General features: G+C 33.1%; 1 long non-coding RNA gene across 1 annotated transcript; it reads left to right on the top strand.

The window, feature by feature from the left end:
- Positions 1-3376: 3376 nt before the first annotated feature.
- LOC119189857 lies at positions 3377-5527 on the top strand. Its single transcript, XR_005112636.1, has 2 exons — positions 3377-3420; positions 5376-5527. It is a non-coding gene; the product is annotated as an uncharacterized LOC119189857 (long non-coding RNA).
- The last annotated feature ends 15787 nt before the right edge of the window (positions 5528-21314 follow it).

Genomic DNA, 21314 nt, shown 5'->3' with positions numbered 1-21314 from the left:
TGGTATCAGATGTAAATTTGGCGAAATATAGGTAAGTTGTTGGTTTTATTTGTGTAGCTTTTGTCGTTTTTACGTATACTTGATATGGAATATATAATATTGTATACCACATTATTTGTAAAACATATTATGACATTGTTAATTTATAACTAAGCACAGAACTTGCATAGTCCTAATCGTACCAAACGTATTTAACTAAAAACATAGTAATTAATTATAATAATTATTATTAATGTCATAAGTAAATGAAGTGACTTCTAATTCAAGAATGGATTACAACGTGCCTGTTGTCGGAAAGGATCTCCCGTCATTAGTGGATCAACTTCAAAACGTTGCGGCTCAACTGTCAGATTTGACAACTGCGGGTCGGCTAGAAACACTGGGTAAGTTTAATTTGGTATAACTGCATTTTTAACGATAGCTAAGCATAAAATAACCAAATATCACGTATTAAGTATTGATGCCCGTACAAAGTCAGCGTGGTGCACTAAGGCCTGAACCCTCTCAGGAGTAAGAGGGGCCCGTGCTCAGCAGTAGGATATAATAAAATATAGGGCTGGAATATAAAATATTGAATAAAAATCCATCATTGATGAGGACTAACATTAACTGATAGAAACCTTGTTGACTCCATCACTTACAACATTTAATGTAGTAAAAAAGAAAATTTGCTTTTACTAACCTACCGTAGGATAAACAGATAATGCCTTAAAATACGTTAGGTTTCCATACTTTTTAATTCTTGAAAATTATATTTTATATTTTACAGCATCAAGAACTCAAAGATTGTATCTCACGAATATCAAGCCATTAGAGCAATTACGAGCTGACGTGGTATTCAAGTTAACAGAATTAGAACTACAGCTGATGCCGTTCAGAAGGAAACTAAACATTTCTCTAAGTCATATACATACAGCGCAGTTTTATATTGATAACCAAGGAGACGTAATCGCTCAAAAGGTCAGAAAAATATCTATATTCCTATTGCATGCTAAAGTCATCTTCGTAGTTTCATAAATGTGGAAGGAACATGGTATTTTTATGTTGAAAAATAAAAAAAAATAACTAAGTATTTTTATCGTAAATTAAATGTTATTGATGCTTTAAACCAGCAGTAAAGTTACAGATTATATAAATATTATGTAGAATGTTGAAAAAAAGTTTGTTCAACGAACATAGCGTGTTGAATTTCATGTGATACTATACTAAATATAACACGACAAATTTAGACTATATTCGAAATGCACCGTATAACAGCGATGTGAATTTATTTTCAATCATTTCAATCAAATTACAAACTAAAGTTTGTGATTTTTTTCTGACGTAAATCCAATAGAATCCACTATTTACCATGTATATTTTGTTAGATTCTATAAATAGTTAGCCAATGACTACCCAATAACATTGAAATTTACAAAAAATCCCATAATTCATCCCAGAAAGTGTCGTTACTGCATCAATTATCATGGTATTTACTGAGGTGTGTTGGCATTATCTGTATTTCCAACACACCTCATTAGACACCATTATACTGTACAAAAAGATGTTTTATAGCCAATACCATTTGTTCCAGAAAGTGTCAACATACGCGTCCCGTTTAATATCTCACGCGGCCGGCTGGCGGACCCACGTGTTAGTGTCAGCTGGGAAGCACGCCGCGAGATGCAGGCCTTTGTTCGCCGTGTACGCGGCGATACGGTCATTGCTTTGCGGCAATTACGTCGCTTCGTTGGTAAGATATTGATTATCAGGGTCGAAAGATACGCCAATATTGGATCAATTATCTGATGTCTTAAAAGAATCGAGACCATTGTTCGCCGTCTACGTAAGGCTACAGTAACTGATTTGTGGCAATTACGTCGCCAATATTGGATCATTTAAGACAATTATTTATTTAAAGACAAATTTGGTGATGATTTTGCTGCTGCTCTGTTCTTACTTATAAAACGTCAATGGGAATCAAACACACCTTGATGATACATGATGGATGCCAAGCTGCATTAAGCCAAACCTTACAATTACCAGTAGAAGTGACCTATGCTAATATAGCAACATAATAATATTAAATAGACAAAAGTTCCATACGACGAGGCTAAAGTTGTTCTTTTAAACGTTTACTAAGTACGATGTAAAATGGAATCTAACTTTAAAGATAAAAAGCAACTTTGTGACCTCGTAATTCAGCTTATTAAAATGTAAATAACTATTGTAGTTTGCTGTAACATGGATGAAGTATCTAACGATGACAGAAACATTTTGCATGGCGTTTTACCGGAACAGTTTAAAAGTACTTTCAAAGTTGATCTTATAACCTAGTAGTATAAGGACCTACTAAAACTTTGCTCATTATTGATCAATGAATAATCCAAAATGAATTCATGCAGTATCGTAAATATGCCCCCAAATTAAAATAGCTTTTGATAGCTCTCTGCCTTCCTAAAAAATAGTATTTGTGATAAAAATGAAGGCTTTAGAGATAATGCGATGCATAATTAAAAGAGTTTTCGAAATCAAAACAACAGTGCCCGATATTAACATGTTAAAAATACTGAGAGCCTGTTTCACAAGTTTCAAGTCAATTTTATTTAAGAGTTATCGTATTAAACAGCTTATGTAGATAGAACTAATTTTATTACTTTTATTTGGGAGCATATTAGCATATGACTTTTGTATTTGAATTTTCCATTTTATTTAGACATTTTCGTGACGACTGAGGATTAGCACTTACTCAAAATTTGTAAAAAGAGTCGGGATTCTTATATAACAGTATAACAAAATGTAGATAAATTTACATTTTAGCATGGTTGGTGGTTCTGTGGTGTTATTCTCGGTCTTCTATGGTGCACAATGCTGACTCCTCTCTGCGTGAAACTGTGGCATTCTTATGGGAGGAAGATCAGAGCTCATGAAGCTATGACTCTTGCCAACTTGACGGGGTAAGAATTTATGGTACACAACATAATTACGGTTTTATGGAGACTTCTTAACAGCTTCAAAACAGAAGCTAGCGTCAATTAGTTGCAATGGACTATGGTGGATTCAAGGTTGAGATGCTTTCTTTCCTATACCACCATATAATTATGTCATAAATAAATATAAATCGTGAGAAATTAAGGATGCTTTAGTACTTCCATTGGCTCATATGTATCATCTTGTTAATAATCTTTGCTAAGCGTAATATTTTGCAATCTAAACAATAAATTATTTTACTTATTTATCCTGATATTATAAATTTACATTTTCTGAAGGTTTGCTGTTAAATACAACTAAAATCTAATGTTTTGCTTAAGTTCCAGTTTCTTAAAATCGATCATATAATTAATATCGGCAATTTACTTTCCAATAAAGTACTAAATTTTCCAGCCATCAAGAGACTCCCACGACAGCTCTATGCGATGGCAGTAATTGGAATACACCTGGGTGCGTATTAGAGTTTCGTCTGCTATATTTCTCTCTAAATTTTGACCAGTTATAGATAATTTTTTTTATAGATAGGTAAGTTTTGCTGGCGGTCTCATCTGCTTAGACCTGGGCCAGCATAAATATCCGGCTGTGAATTTACTAAGACCTTAATGTTAATCCAAGACTTAATTTATTTAAAATACGTGGACCTAGTAGTGTAGTGTTTCTTAGCATTAAATTGACAGTCTACGCGGTGCCTAAAGGTTTGCAATCTGCAAGTAATAAACTTTATTGGCACAAAGTGAACGGACTAAGGTGAGAGGACAAACACACAGATTACATCGAAAACATATCTGATGTAGATGAACTTTAAGATAACAATACACTTGTATTCGATTGTATCTTGTAATTGATAGGCGTCAGAAATTAAACCTAATAAAGAATTATCAGTGTTATGTAATCTCGAATATATTTAATGGTCTAGATATTACAGCGACCATCGATCATAAGGTTACTAACTTGCTAGTTTCCCCCTCTACAATAAAAAATTAAAAATGCAAAAGTTCCATGATTACTTCTTTCTGTGCAAAAGTGGGTCAAATTTCGGTGTACATGACTCCTAGGCATATTGTATTTTTTAGATTATACAAATATATAATATTTTCCTACACATGTTACGCACCATTGTGTAGGGAACGTGTATGAACTATAGATGGCAGCACAAAACCGACACAAGAGCTACAGTGTTGATAATAAAAACTTTTCCAGGCTTATTTAAATATTTTTATATGACAAAAATTGAAAAATATGGTTTTCAGCCGATTATGATTTATAGTCACCGTGACCAGAGTATGTTTTTTTTTTAGAAAGAGGTCTCTTATTGCGATGTTATTGAAGTAAAAATATGAGGTTATATTCACTTAATTACAATTTGGTTTCGACGCTTGAAAGGCAATCATATCTAAGCGAAAATCTATATTTTTTTTAGTAGAATGCTTTAAAGTTTTGATTTTAATATGAAAATCAAAAACAATTCAACTTTTTATTTTATAAAGATACGACCCGCTCCGGCTTCGCACGGGTGCAATGCTGACTATTTATTGGATGTTATTATTTTACATATAATCCTTCCTCTTGAATCACTCTATCTATTTAAAAAGAACCGCATCAAAATCCGTTGCGTCGTTTTAAAGATTTAAGCACACATAGGGACAGAGAAAGCGACTTTGTTTTATACTATGTAGTGATAGTCTAATGTTATTAAAATTGACCTAGACCTACAAAACCTAGATCAAATAACACAGAAAAAAACGGCGATTCAAAATATTTATATAATCCATTTTCGGTATATTTGTCGCTTAGATATGATTGCTTTACAAGCGTCGGTTTGTATTCTATATTAAATATAAAACACATTTATTTTTACAAATTACTCTCATAATGTGATTTCTAATGCGTTTGGAACTCACACATACGTATGTTTTGTATAACGTTTATTAATTTTTGTCGCTTTTCACATAACCATGGAATATAAGCACTATTCTTGGAAACAGAATTTTAGACCATTTGATTTGTTTATTTTTATGCGTTGGAGCATCCAAATTTATTAATACATCATTAACAAATTACAAGTTAGTTTTCACTTCTTTCAATATGAATATTTTATAACAATTTCAAGTATTGGTAGCGTAAAAGATTCAGATTGCGACACTAGATGGCACAGCTGTCATCGTACACGTTGCTTATTGAAAAAAATAGGTATTTTTTTATTTATTTCATAGCATTATTGTACACCATAAACAAATCACTGTGCTTAATATTAAAACAATAAAGGCTGAAAGAAGATACAATTGGCAGTCTTATCGGCTAGAGGCTATCTCTTACAACCATTGGAATAAGAGAGAATGAGAGAATAGGTATATTGTTGACAAAAGTGTTGTAAATAAGTGTTTTTACACTGCTCTTTCTTCCAGACCGCCACCCCCTCCAAGAAGTGATAGTTGGTGAAACAATTGGATATTTGGAGTCAGCACAAAAATCTTGTTATTCGTTTTAATTACAAATAGAAACCATCATGACTACAGAAACAAGAAGTTGACATTGTGCGTGAAATAAATATTAAAATGAAATTGTTGTTTAATTATATTATTAAAATTAGTTAGGTTTATGATATGTTTGTTTTACCTATTTTTCCTAATAAAAGGAGCTAAACAAATTCTAAGTTTAAGTCGTCTTTAAACTTAAATGTCCTTGGCAATTATTTTTTCTGTAGTGAAATAAACATTAAAGAGTAGACTTTATTTTAGATATAAAAAGGATAATAATAATAATAATAATATCAGCCCTGTATTATATACTTGCCCACTGCTGAGCACGGGCCTCCTCTACTACTGAGAGGGATTAGGCCTTAGTCCACCACGCTGGCCTAGTGCGGATTGGTAGACTTCACACACCTTCGAAATTCCTATAGAGAACTTCTCAGGTGTGCAGGTTTCCTCACGATGTTTTCCTTCACCGTTAAAGCGAACGATAAATTCACAAAGAATACACACATGATTTTTTAGAAAAGTCAGAGGTGTGTGCCCTTGGGATTTGAACCTACGGACATTCGTCACGGCAGTATAAGCGGCGATAGCCTAGTTGGGTGTGGAACGGACTGCCGAGACGAATGTCCGCAGGTTCAAATAAAAAGGAAACTTTGAAATTAATAAATAGAAGCGGTTTGAAGTTTTAAAATGTTTCAACTCCTTTTAAGCTGACTGATGTAAAATGAAAATCTATAAGCAATTACGTGAATGCAAATCAGGACTAAAACCGAAGAACAATATTTGACAGGCGCTCATTTATTTGTTTGGAAGATAACTAATTTAATAGCAAATCATTGCAGGTTTATATTGTGAATATACAGAACACCAGAATTCCCTCTCACACAGATATTGGACATAATATTTTATTGGTATAGTTAAAACGATACACCAGGTATTTGGACAGAAACCGGACAAGTGGAAGTTTTCGATTTAATATTTAAGGCTTTCAGAAATTTTCTTTCATATTTCATTACCAAATTCCATGATTCTAGGCCAACGGGAACTATTCTGCACGTTTTGATTCACTTGTAAATTCGCAAAATATGCGTACATAAAATTCATTGCTAATTGTCAATGGGAAGTATCCTATGGATTTTAATTCCCTTGTCTATCGCAAAATATACGACATAAACCGTCATATCTTTTGATTGCGCTGAAAGTGACTGTAGACTCGAATTAAATGTAAATTTTAACTTGATACTTACCTCTACGCCTGAGAAAAAAATTCTTGACGTGTCTGAAAACAAAGTGATCTTGTTCCTTTTAGGGTACGAATTGCTAAAAATATTTTTTAATTAGAATTAAATTAAAAATAATTGTTGAGACACTGAATAAAAGCAAAATGTCAATAAGTCTGAAAAAAAGTATTTGTACTTTGTTGCAATTGTAAGTCAGTACAGTAATGCCCAATACGGCAGTTTATGGGCCAACATTAATATTAATGCTCGTTCATATTCCAAACATATTAAGAAATGCCCCACCTTTTTTATATATTCTCTAAATTTAGATATTCTAGAACCAGTGCAATATTTCTTCGAACAAATATGGACTTTATCTAATTAATTGAAATTTATTATTCCTGTAGTACCTACATGAGCTGAATTTACAATCTAATGGGTTATTTAATGAATTCTATTTATTTTTTTAATCGAGGCATATTAGTTATGTATGGTCTATATTATTAGATCTAAGAGCGAAAATCGTTCTTTTAAAAAGGTATGCAGAAGAGAAATGTCAAAATTACTTCGCAGAGAAGGTAAGTGAAATTAAAAAAGTGAATTAGAACTTTTATTGTGGCCCAAATAGCAATATACTGAAGTTTCAACCATTTCTCAATGTATTAAAGGTACTTGATCAAAACGAAGCTAATTAATATTTTAATTAAACTATTTTACGAATTTTATCGCGGTTTTAATATTTTACTTTTCTCCCGACGCGACGTTTCGAAGACTTTGTAGCCTTCATGGTCACGGGGGGGACAGTCCCCGTGTCTAACATTCGCGTAAACTTAAGAAATCATTAATTCATATTTATTAACTTATTCAAGAGTCGTAAAATTATAATTTCTTTCTAATATAAATAAAACATACTCTAAATTACGAACGTTAGGTATTTTATTTATTCAGAGACTAATTCATCACACCCTGTAAACAAATAGTTTACATCGCTTTTGCAACATCCTGTATTATTCATGACATCTATTGATCTATGACCAAACGAAATAATAAATGGCGCAAGAAACTACTTTTTGTATAAATAAATTCATTTCCAAATATTATCAAAACAACAGAATCAATAAACGGAGTCAGAAGACGTAATGTCGGAAAAATATATAATCTATAAAGGCGTGAACACATTAGCAGTTTATATTTTCTATTTCTTACACATAAGTTATGTAAACCATCGGAGAATATTCTGTGGTTTCACATAAATACAAAATGTTATCATGTTCCATTCAAAGGTTTTGTTAATAACATTATTGTTATTGTTATGGGAAGAACTATGCTCGGAGTCTCTTTGAAGGACAAAATTCGAAACGAAGTGATCCCTCAGAGATCCAAGGTTAGGTTATATAAGGTTATAGCTCTGAAAGTTAGTAGGTTGAAGTGGCAATAGGCTGGCCACATATGTCGCAGAACTAATAACCGCTGGAGTAAGCATGTTCTGGAGTGGAGACCGTGTCTTGGCAAACGTAGCGTGAGACGCCCTCTGGTCAGATAGCGGGACGATTTACTCAAAAGGGCCGGCAGCGACTGGATGCATAATGCTGCAGACCGAGCTCTGTGACGTACCTAGGGAGAAGCCTATGTCCAGGCTGATGATGATGACGATGACGTTAAAAACACATTTAAGAATCTAAAAAAAATTAGGAAAGCATACCCCTAAAATCATTCAATGACGCCTTATTTTCTTCACCACAGAGGCTTGAAGCTTGAAAGTAAATAATTAAACAGTAAAAAAAAAAATATGGCTAACTAATGAACCTATATTAGTCCTTCGGCAATCATTAGTAAATCAAGGAATCTATTATATACTTAAATCAATCCAATTGAATGTATCAATTCGAAAACAATATTACCAGTAATCTGTGTATGAAGACCGAGCTTATAACCGTGGCATTGAGCCAGAACCGTTTACGTTATGATTTAAAGCATTACCTTTGCTCGCGTTTGTTTACGCTATTTTCATTTGAGAGCAACGAGGAAATAAAAACAAATCTTATTACTCGATTTGGTAATAAATGTTTTCATTCCCGTTTCCCACATATAAAGTGTGTGACATGTGTAGTAACAAAATGAAATTAATTTTCGAGTCATTACATTTCGTTTGGTGTTTTAAGTAACAAAACTTGCGTGGTACATTTTTTTGGCTACATTTAGTAAAAGCTTATTAATTACATGCTAACTTGCCTTAAAATAGTTCTCGATAATGGGTATTTCGTTCAATTACCGCTCCCAATAGATAGAAAACTACACGAAAATGCGCAATGTATTCGTAATTCCAACAGAAAGAGATATTGTATTAAAATATAACACATAAATGTTTATAAAAGTGCGAGTTTTGAACTCGCGGCCTCCCGTTCCAGAGCCAGCCCATACACCACTGCGCCTTAGATGCATTCGAATTAATTAGAAAACATGAGAAAATTATTCATATTACAACCTATAAATTACCAATTCAACTTAAATTTCCGATAACATACATTTTGTATACATACAAATCATGTAGACACGAATGAATTATAATTTTCAGTTGCAAGTTTAGTTTTTTTATTATACAGTAGAATTATGTAGATTTGACTAGAAACCGCAGTAGGTTTCGAGCTAATTTGTGGGCGAATAAGTTATACATATGTTCCAATTCAGGCGCTTGCGCACGATGCTCTTCTAAAATGTTAAACACTGTATTAATATCGTTATTCGTGCCCTTACGCATAGCCATACCTCTATGTATCAACTTCCAAAGAATTCAAATCACTGCAAATGATGTACTCATAATAAAACTGCATCTCTTCTAAATGATAGTTGATTTTTGAGGTTATCATCATCATCATCAGCCCGTTGCAGTCGACTGCTGGACATAGGCCTAAGCCAAGGTATACCACAGAGCCCGGACTACTGCTTTATGCATCCAATCGTTGCCGGCCCGCTTGTGTAACTTCACTTCACCAGAGGGCGTCCCACGCTACGTTTGCTAAGACGCGGTCTCCACTCCAGAACACTCTTACTCACCGAGGATATCGTAAAGCAATAAATTAACTCTTCGTTCTATTTAGACCTTGTATAGGTACGTCAGTAGGTATCAATACCCTCATACAACCAACATACAACAAGATGATATGATAATGAAATATACAAAATTAAATTATAATTTTTAATAACCTGAATAATTTCTTATGTTTCCGCGAATGTTACGTGTTGAAATAAAACTATTTTATAGATTTATCGCGGTTTTTATATTACATTTTTTTCTCTCGATGTTTCGAAGACTTCGTAGCCTTTATTGCCATGGAGCGCACTGGGATGTTAGTCGTGAGAAAAGTCCAATTAACAGTATCAACCCACATTTTACAATTATACGAATTTTGGACTACGATTGTTATCTTGTGGAGCCCAAACACTGCTAAGGCGTCGAGGTATACCGAAGAAGAGATGCCGTGACGAACAGAAATCATTTAAAAATAACACTAGCCCATCTTAATTCATGGAAGGATCTTGAGAAGTCCTTTGCCCAACATTGGGACTGATACGATACGATATAAGGACGTTGTGACATCTTGTCATATCCAGACATTTCAAATAACAGCGACTTAAAATTTATTACCAACTAGCTGACCCGACAAACGTGGTCCTGTCTTAAATATGAATATTAAATTTGAATTGGTATAATTAAAAAAAATATATATTATTCAAAATCAAAGTGTTTATTAGTGTAATGCTCTGATACACGCATTCTGTTAATCGCTGACATTTATGTCAAATAACTAACAAATAAATTAAATTAATATTGTCATTAAGTTTTCTTAATTTTTCTAATGTTCCTCTCAACTTCCTAAAATTTTTCTTTCATAAGAACCTTCTCCTAACTATAATTAACACAACAAAAAAAGAATTTGCGAAATTGTTCCATCCGTTTACGCGTGATGGCATGACCAAGGGAAATAGGGATTCATTTTTATATATATATAGATTACCAATTGGTAATACCTTTTGGAGCAAAAATTTGGCCATGATGTCGGGTCTATAACTAACTATATAGTTTAATGTCTTCGCTTAGTCATCAGTAGGCCTTGGTTTTAGAACCGGCGGGCCTTCGTCGTAGGCTATCAGAATTACCAACAAGCCGGATCAGCGTCCTCACAATAGATTATCTATTGAGTTATGTCGTAACACTCATCTTAAGGTCATGCGAAATGTTACTAGCATCATTATTCTTAAATTTCACAACGTGACTAATTGTAGATATAAGAGTATTATTTTATCCATAAGTGCTCTGATTTAGTTTAATGTGATATTTATTCACGAATTAATCAAGGTTAAATGAAAATTATTTGACATTTTTTATAACAGTAATATTTATGTTACGTCGAAAGACATTTATATACAATTATTAAACACCCATATAAAATGTGTATCTTGTTTACTTCGACACGAAAATTTAATATTCATATTATGTGAAGCTTATTGCTACCATGATAATGTAAAAAAAGAAAATATATACCTAGGGACACAAAATATAACTAACTAACTACGGAAATTAAGTACTTAGTCAACAATACTAACAAAATATAAGTAAGAACATACACAAGTATTATAATATTATGAAGTTTTGATAACATTTTTGATTTCGAAATAATATTTAATGAATTTAGTTTACAAAAAAAACATAAAAAAGATAATTTCACTCGACTGCCTGGCCCAGTTGTATTACGGTACAACTGCAGTGAAGTCTTGGGTTCGATTACCGGGTCGGGCAATGATATTGGATTTTCTACTCATTATAAGCCCAGAGAGTGAAACTTGTCTAGATATGCTGACAGGCTCGCCCCTTGTCACATAATGAGATGAAATACACACGGCGGAAATTGGGTGCGTTAGGTGCACCTCTAAATACTCCTTCGGGGATAAAGGCATGCTCTCTCTCTCTCTCTCTCTCTCTCTCTCTGTGTGTGTGTGTGTGTGTGTGCGTGTGTGCCCATATTGTCAAGTTTGGTTTGTATCGCTTACCCATATTAATAGGTTAGATACAATTTCTAATGAAGATCATTTTAAAAACAAAGTATTTAATAAATATCGTGGAAATTGTGTGCATCAAAAGGCGTGTGTGTGATTTCACTATTAAGCTACATTAAATCCGGTCTCCACAAACTAGTTAATCGAGCTATTTAAATAATGTTCGAAGTTTACTACTATTGATATTAAACACATGTACGTTAGTTCATTTGCACTTACACTACATCAATGAATACTTGTAATTCAAATTATACTAAGTATATTTATGTGTACCATTTTATATAATCAGCTTATCAATGTAGCATGCCCGAACAAGTATACTTCGTATAACGTTGGCCTACTTTTTATCATTTATAAGCTTTATGCATTCATAAGTTCATTGTGCACTGAAATTTGTTTTTAGAATTAATTAAATTAAATTAAGTAAACAACAGTTTTTATCGTCAAAAAGCGGCGATAACCTAGTTGGGAGCAGAACGGACTGCTGAGACAATTTTCGCAGGTTGAAAACCCAAGACCACGCACCTTTGAGTTTTCTAAAGTTATGTATGTATATTTTGTGAATTATCACTTTCTTTAACGATGAAGGAAAATATCGTAAGGAAACCTGCATACATGATAAATTCTCCTAAAATTTTTAGGGTGTGTGAAGTCTGTCGAACCGCACTAGGCCAGCGTGGTGGTCTAAGGCCTAATTCCTCTCGATGGTAAAGGAGGTTTGTACCCAGGAGTGAGACAGTGTAGAATATATATTATTATTATTAAATATTATTGTCGATACAGACGGCAACAACACAGTTGTATTTTTATACAGCTGTGTTTAGAGCTCTCGCGGCTTCGGCCATGTTTAAGTCCTATCCTAGAATAAAGGTCCTGGGTATATTTTCTGGGTCAAAAGTATCTTGTCACATTTATCTAAGACACGGTGTACACTTTACCAAGTTTCATCTAAATCCGTTCATCAGTTAATACAATTTTTAACAAAAATACCAACATCTTCATAATCTTTCGCATATGATTAAGATACAGTAGGATTAATTAATGTATTTACGAAGATTTTACTTTAACATATCAATCGTTAATAAAAAAAAACAAATAACCATAAAAAACTACCCATAACTATAATATACTTTGGTTATACATTTCTGACTTGGTAATGTATTTAGCCTCATTCTATAAACAGTAGAAAGTACGCCTATCTATAACCTTTGATTGATCAACACTTTCCGCATTTGTACCATTACACGCCCTAAATACAAAGACAATAAAACCCTGTTCAGATAACACGAGTTAGACGCGCGTTAACAACTCGTGGCGCTTACGTGTTATGTATCAGCGTTAAATAGCATGCCAACACCCCGATGCATAATACTATTTGCTGGTGGTATTTTAAATATCCGCCCTGATAGTGACCACCGTACACAAAGTGTTAAAACCATAGTGGCCCACGTATGTCGCTTTCCGGGATCAGTCTGTGCATATCCGGTTCCAACAAGCCGTCAAAATTGTGTCGACTACCAAGAGACAATCATTTCTCGCCAGTCGACGTTCTATTGGACTCCACTCCACTTACCATCAAGTGCAGTGAGGTCACTTTGCCGTGCACTTATAAAAAAAGTGTTCTCTAAGCGCCACGGTTTGCTAACTCGTCATTTGAACGCAGTCTTAGTATCAACTCGTAAACAGTCCACATTGCTAGCTTAGATATTTCTGAATTTCAAAACAGATCTAGATTAGTTTTATGAAGGCATTTTGATACGAATTAACGCAATCGGTATGTTAAGGTACTAAACTGCTTTGATACACGAAAACTGGGCGTTTGTACTTTCAAAAATAGGGCCCGGAAGCTTAAGCGTTTACGTTGGGCGTGTTATAATTTATATTCATCAGATTGGTTTTATAAAATACTAGCTTTTGCCTGCTAATCTACCCGCGTGAAAAAAGTATTACTGTGATAAATATTTTCTCAGGATAAAAAGGAGTAATGTAGCTTACATTTACAAAAAAAAAATCAAAACCGGTTTAGTAGTTCCTAAGATTGGCGCGTTCAAGCAAACGAACAGAAACACTTTTCAGTTCTATATATATTAAAATATATAGACAGACATAGCAATAGCTAGCTTTACACGATTACACATTGATATAAGAAAATATTACTAACCACCAAAAATATTTGGAAATACAATGAATACGAACTCTAAATATAATGCATAACCCTTATAAATTACTAGCATATTATTATGAGATAACCCTGTAAGTTACGACATTTGTTAGAAAACACCCAGCAAGACAGCGCGATCTAAACTGGTGATTATTAGAAATAATAATTTCAACAAAATAACATAGGAAATGTTAATGATAAATTACGATAGACTCCGCCATCCATCATGTTTAGCAACACGACAGAAGGCGTTTGAAATGTAATTTTAGCACAATTTTCTCGAAGGGTTAGGTTAAAATCTGTATCAGAGTCCGTTGAAGTCCAATTATAGACATATTAGGTAAGATCAGTCCATCGTGGTATAACAATATGAATTAGCGGCATTAAAAGCTAACTTTGGTAAGGATTTACAGTCTACCGGCAGTTTAATGAGTGTCATTTGAATTCCGAATACAAGCAAAATTCGTATAATATAATATAGGCATATAATATATTCTAATGGCTGAGTTTTAATTGTTAAATTTAAGTTTTCATTAAATAAATTATAACCTGAGTAAATGTCAAAGTACGATTATAGAACAATTTTATTCATCGAATTATAATTTTTAATACGTTTGTGTATTGAATTTGATCCATCCAATGGTCATTTCATATGTTCGTGTATTTCTACGAATAAGTTGCAATCCGTAACCAAAACTAATTTCTTACCCACAGCCCTACTAAATTTTTAAGCCAACATTCCTTTTACAATTATTGATTTACATAGTTATTTGTGTCCATTTTCTAATACAAATCCTTGTACCGCCTGCGTTCCCCAAATAGGCGACGATGTCGAAACAAACGTAAACAACCAGAACAAATTAATATTCGGACTTCCATTTTAACGCAAGCGGCAATGATTTTTGTATTAATACCAATAACTTTCTTGGTACGAACTGTACCACTAATATAGTAACTGTAAGCCCTGCGGGTTGTTTTCTAACTTACTTGTAATGTAAAATAGTTATTTTGTTTGATTCATTGACTTATTAAATTCCTTATTAATTCATGAAGCTTTTATCTTAAGCGACATGTCGCAAATGCACTTCAAAAAAGCGAATAGAATATGATATTATCCCAACTAAATCTAATTAAAAAATCCTTACACAATTCAGTATTATAAAAATGAAACGTTCAGAAAAGAAAAAAATCAAATCTGTTGGATTTGGTTGGTTGCATTAACTTTAAAAGTTAATCGAATTATTAAATATAATTTAATAATTGTTTTTAATAAATATATCTATATAAGAAGATTAACAAATGAGAGAGAAAATGTTTTAAGCAGCGGATTTAATGAAATACGCAAAACTCGACGGAAATATACTTGAACAAAAATTATTAATGGTATAAAACTGCAAAATGAGGATGAAATATAAGTAGCATTTGTTTTTCAATGTCGTAATCATGGTAGCCTGTATTATTTTAAACGTAATCTTAGTCTATCTATCTATAAGGTTTTATCCAAATCCATTCAGCAATATATATGTTAACTATCAACAAACATCGAATATCTTCATACATTTTTCGTTGAGTGACGCAGTACGTTTAAAATTTACATAATCTCTAGCCCTTATACAAAAGCTTTACAGTGAAAGAATTAAAGTTCATATTACAACATACATTGTACGGATAATCTGATGATCCTTGGCACAGAATGTAATTGAGAGCAGAAAATATCATGCCAATAACACCCACTTCGATCCAATCCTCAGCATTGAATGGACCAGAAAAACGAGAGCATACATCGAAGCTAATTGAACCTAATTGAAACACGGTTTTTGAATTTTACATACTCGTTTGTGTTAGGGCGGATTTGGTTAAGCGGAATAATAAAATTTATGACAAATAAACTTGGTTGTAGTTTCTTTACATTTCAGCTAATAAGAATAATAAGTCACATTCTACTCCCTACTACATTATTTACTATATATTAATACAAAAAGAGAAAATGTGTACAGTATTTCTATTCGTAATAAAAAATAAAAACATTCAAATTGCCTTTTTACGTTAATAAATTTTAACCATCCTAATATACAATGCTAACTGTACATTCAGAATCGTAATTAGCAACATGTTAGTCATACTTAGACCGAATTACTATAATCCTATCAGAGTATAGATCGGCAGCTAAGCGCCCAAGGCGTTTGCACAATCGATGACGTAGTAAGGCCATTTAACTACAAACCGTAAGCGAATAAACGGTACGGTCACGCTGCATTTAATATCTTGTGTAATGAACTCGGACGTATTAAATGCACTTTACTTTTTGTTTTTCTTATCAGATTCTTTTTTTTAATAAAATTGTACACTACATTCTAATAACTACTTAGCTCGTGTTTTATGCAATGTTTTATAATGTTCATTTGCTCAATTTGTTTCCTGAACATGAATTATGTAAGAAACTTATATTGCATATGCATACTATCGTCATAAATTTAATGTAAGTGTATCTTGAAAAAACTAAACCTAAATGTGTTTGGAAATATAAAGATGATAAAGGCGATCATTTTTCGGCTTCATTCCGGTCTAACTCGAAGGTGAAAATATTATTGTACCTATATCATAGACACACCTATATATTTTATAGCATGAAGATCTTGATATTATAGCATTAACTTTATTGTCTAGTGTTACTAGTGTTGACTTGATAGGGTCAGTTGGCGATACTATCACCAACCATAATGAAGTGACAGCTTTGTTCTCGATATTTTTGCGATCAGAGAGATGGCTAGAAACCAAGGACGCACCCTCCCATACCGAACCTTCATTTCTTTCTTCGTAGGACGTCTTAGCATATAGGTACTATTTTCGTGGTATTGTTAGATTCGTTAATTTATTGGTGGTATGACTTACCTCACTCATTCACTGGCTTTCTACTAAAACTATAACGTCATCAATAACTTTAAGCTGTAAACATACAACAAAACTTTTTATTGCCGACGATAAATCTTCAGTTTGTACACCCACAATAACAAAGATGAGTAAACAAAACCTTGAACTGACTTATTGACACGCGTGTACACACTTCAATGGATTGAGTGTGCTAGACTCGTCTGCAAGTCATGAGTTAAAAAATATTTTGGATACGGTATTATAGTTACATCACTTTATTTTGGTTTTCGTGGTCAGAATCAGTCAGGGGTCTGTGCACGATATGACAATAGGCTCATCCCCTATCATGAGACGAAATACACAAGGCAAAAAGGGAGTCCACTAATTGCGCCTCTGACTACCCCATCGGGGTTAAAAAGTATGAGTGTGTGCGTGTGTGTAGCACTATATTACTTTTTTATAACCAAAGACAAGATAAACTAATCTAGTGCCCGTTGAAGTAGATAGTACCCACCACCACAATGTATAAATTATGTTTGCTGTCAAGTACCTGTAAGTAATTTTTTTTAATGACACTATAGCAAGTGTAACCTAATTTCTGGTCTTATGAGCCTTATAGCTAGTGGCTTAAGAAGAGAGAACATCAGATCAGAATTCGTGAAGCTAATCAGGCAAGTTTCTTATCCGTGTCGTTGTGTTGTAAAAGTTTTATATATTAATTTTTCAACAAAAAACTTTACCTATATATCCCCTTTTAAGAACATGGCATGCAAGTGAGTGTGAGATTCTGCATAAATAAAATTCATATAGAGGAGTGTAGACACATAATTTTGATTTTGATATATACGTATGTGTACAAATATCAAAATTAAACCACTTAACGATTTCCAATTTAGGAATTTAATGATTACATGAAGGGCTTATGACATAAGAGAAAGGTGTGTTTATCCGCTTGCGAAGTTCCTATCACAAGAAGCTTAAGCTAATGATCTTGTCGTATGTAAGAGTGACTTAACGAATACGGAATGCACCCGTTACTATTTTATTAAAAAAAATATATATATATTTTATAGCACAGCAGTCGAAAAGTCATGTTAAATAAGCAGCCACAGGCGTGATGTGATATCTGCACGCAGTGAAAGGTTTATGGAAACTGAAAATATATTTTTTACGCCTTTTTAACTTTAAAATCAAAAGTTAAAAAGGTAGCTAACTTTAGTTAATAGATCCCTGTAGACCTTAATACAGAGTAGTACTTATGTATTAATATGTTATGGCCATGTACTGCGCAGTGACGGTCGAAATCTCAAATCACTAATTTGGCGGTTAATTAAGTCGACCCATGCATTTTCAAAATCTACAGCTCATTTGCCCCCAATAACATAAAAAATACTGAAATATTATAATCTTTGAATACTAATCAAAAACATGGTTCTGACACCATTAATCATACCAATATGGACAATATCTATTAATTATTACACAAAAAGATGCCGCATCCATAATAGCACAGCAAATTCACCAATCGTCTACGTAATAAAACTGAATGAAGAGGAGTAGGCCGCGCCTTGACCCCCGTAAGGCCAGTAACCTAAAAACCGTGGTCGACTCAGGCGCATCTCTGCAGCATGAATCAACGTTAGATGTAGTTCGATGAACCCTGTAATGCATCTTTAGTTCGTTTTGAACACTTGAATGAACTTATTACAAAGCATAGTTTCCGACAAGACACATTATAACAATGGGATAAGTTAACATTTTGTGAACTTTGTTTGATGGTTTCTTTAACTTTTGTATATTCATATCCTATTTATAGGTTTGAAAAACACATTAAATCACTTATTATTAGCAATCAGCCAACAATTTTATAGTTGTTAATCACACTCTTAAATAAATCTCTAATTAATTAATAAAAATAATTAGTATTAAAACATCCTTAACATAATATATAGTTACAGAACGACTAAATATATTTTTACTTTTAAATAACACGAAAATAACATGCAACTCAGAAAACTTTAAAGAAAGTGTGACAATTCGAGTCAACCATTGACGAAATATAATAATGAATCAATAAATCTTATTTAACAGGCTATCCCTACGAAATTCACAGCAGTTGCGTTACTCGCCCAGACAGGTTTATCTGACCTTTCACCACAAAAGTCTAGCCGATCTAGATCCGTAACTAGATAAACGCATATGACCAGCTTGCGAAATTCAAACTGTATTCCCGATGGAGATTTAGATTGGTATATAGTTGAATATGTTTTGTTGTACACACTGAACGGTGGTTTTCATTTGGCAACGATTAGTACATACTTCATCTTATTTTACTAATGTATATGGATGCGAAAGTTTGTGAAAATTTATGAATATTTGTTGGAAGTAAACGCAAAAACATCTAAGCTGATTTGGATGAAATTTGGCACACGAACAGATCATCTCCTGGATTAACACATAAGCTGTTTATTTAACCCGGTTATTTGCTTCCACGGAAAATAGAATACTCCAATCTGTTTTTTGAACAGATGGTGCTGGTGGCGTAGTCGCGCTATTAATCACTATAGTGATCTAAATAGTTTTGTAGCAGGAAACCTTTTCACGCGGTCGAAGCCGCGAGCAAAAGTTGGTAATAAATCGATTAATTATTAGGCATTGCTTGCGTCTTCACTTAAAAGACATCTTAGAACAAAAGTTTAATATCTAAACTCAATACCCTATATTTAGAATAAAGGCCTATACACCTAACTTGGCTATACAATAAATTTTAACTTCAAGATAAAAATAATCTAATAATAAGATTAAAAGCTTCCAGTTGCTATATAAAATGGACTAATAGTGATATTTGTTTAATTAACACCCCCAGATAATAAATAATAATGGATCACGGAAGTGTGCTGAGAAAGGTCATTTTTTCTTAATAGAATATCTAGTTTATAATTTTTTTTTTATTCTCACATCTTCCTAAAATATCATTATAATTTGAATCTTTGCATGTAAATATGTTAATAAAAACCTATTCGTCTAATCGTATCTTGTCGACATGTTTGTCACTTTTTATTAAAACGAAAGTGATTTTAAGATCATTCAATAAATTTATATGCATTAAAGTAATCCATTATTATTGTTTTCTTATATGTATGATGTATATTATAGTTGTAGCTAGGGCGGGAGAAGGGGGAGGGAATTCTTATTACTGCACCACTTCTATATTTGTTGAGGTAAAAAGTCTGCTAGGTTGGTCAGTATATTTCCCATAAAAACGAGACGAAAATAATTCAGTCATCATAAATTTTACTAAAAAGAGATTTTTAAACGCTATGCAGTCAGGACCTTTTTTTACCACCATACGTTTTAGATACACAGACAACAAACTGCAGTGCGCTTTTAAAACTGCGTGTCGTCGGTGGATATGAAATATGCCCTATCATTCTCAAACTTCATAAAAAATATAAATAATATAATGACCCATGTAAGAATTCATATTTATAATACCGACTATAAAATAATAGTATTTGTCTTAAAAGTTCTACATCATCGCTTACAATAAGATATTTTACTAGCGTATCTTTGTTCATTCTATATACGGCATAAATACGTTTATCAAAGCTATCCATCGTGTCGTTATTGCGTAGGCACAGTGCATGTGGTCACAGGATGACGAAAGTAGGTACAACGCCCTATAAGAACGCAGTTCTGTCCGTGTATTTGTAGCAATCTAGATTTAGTTAGATACAAACAATACAGAAGAAAACATTTAAAACTTAACCTATAAATGCATCGATAAAATTAAATCTTAACAGAAGAAGATTCTAAGGTTGATTTTTAAACCGTAAACTGGACGTTACGAAAGAAAAGAAAATCAATTCCGTTGCCATGACGACAAAGGATTGATAAACATTTTTTTTTAAATTAGAGCATTGGACTACTGGTCGAGTTTTAAATCGAATTATAAGTTTTCCTAAAATCTCTCCCAAAAGAGGTGTAAAGTGTGACCAAGAAAAATGGGAATTATGTGCCAAGATTGATATAAAACTTTATGTCCTTGGCTTAAAATATCTAATGCCTTCTTCCCACATACTTTCTTTGACTCATTGATTTTCTTTCTAGCCCATGGATACACCCTTTACATTTTGCTTCTAGTATCAAATCTTCAAGTCATATCTCACAATGCTCCGACCGCTGGGCCCGGTAGATAATTAATACACATTTCAAATACTCGTAACTCACTACAGGAAATTTCGAAACGAGTTCGTATGACTAAACTAAGTCATACAAAATGACTTAATGGGTTTTGGTTGCACCTATTTACCTACCTTGAAACTAGTTTCGGTTTACGGAGAAAGACTATGTCGTATACTTGCTAAATGTTGATGACTGCTTTTGTAAATGGCACTGTATGGTATTCGGCAATGACTGACTGGCTGGTAGGAATTGTTTTATAGTGCAACTGAACACAAAACTTCTTCGACAAAAATCAGTATGTCGAAGTAAAACAATTTTTCGAATTTTATAGCGGTTTTTTATATTAATATTTTTTCCTGACGTTTCGAAGACTTT

This window comes from Manduca sexta, chromosome 19, assembly GCF_014839805.1.
Source record: "Manduca sexta isolate Smith_Timp_Sample1 chromosome 19, JHU_Msex_v1.0, whole genome shotgun sequence".
NCBI lineage: Eukaryota > Metazoa > Arthropoda > Insecta > Lepidoptera > Sphingidae > Manduca > Manduca sexta.
The sequence above is the reverse complement of the archived record's forward strand: the minus strand, read 5'-3'. Positions and strand labels throughout refer to the sequence as shown.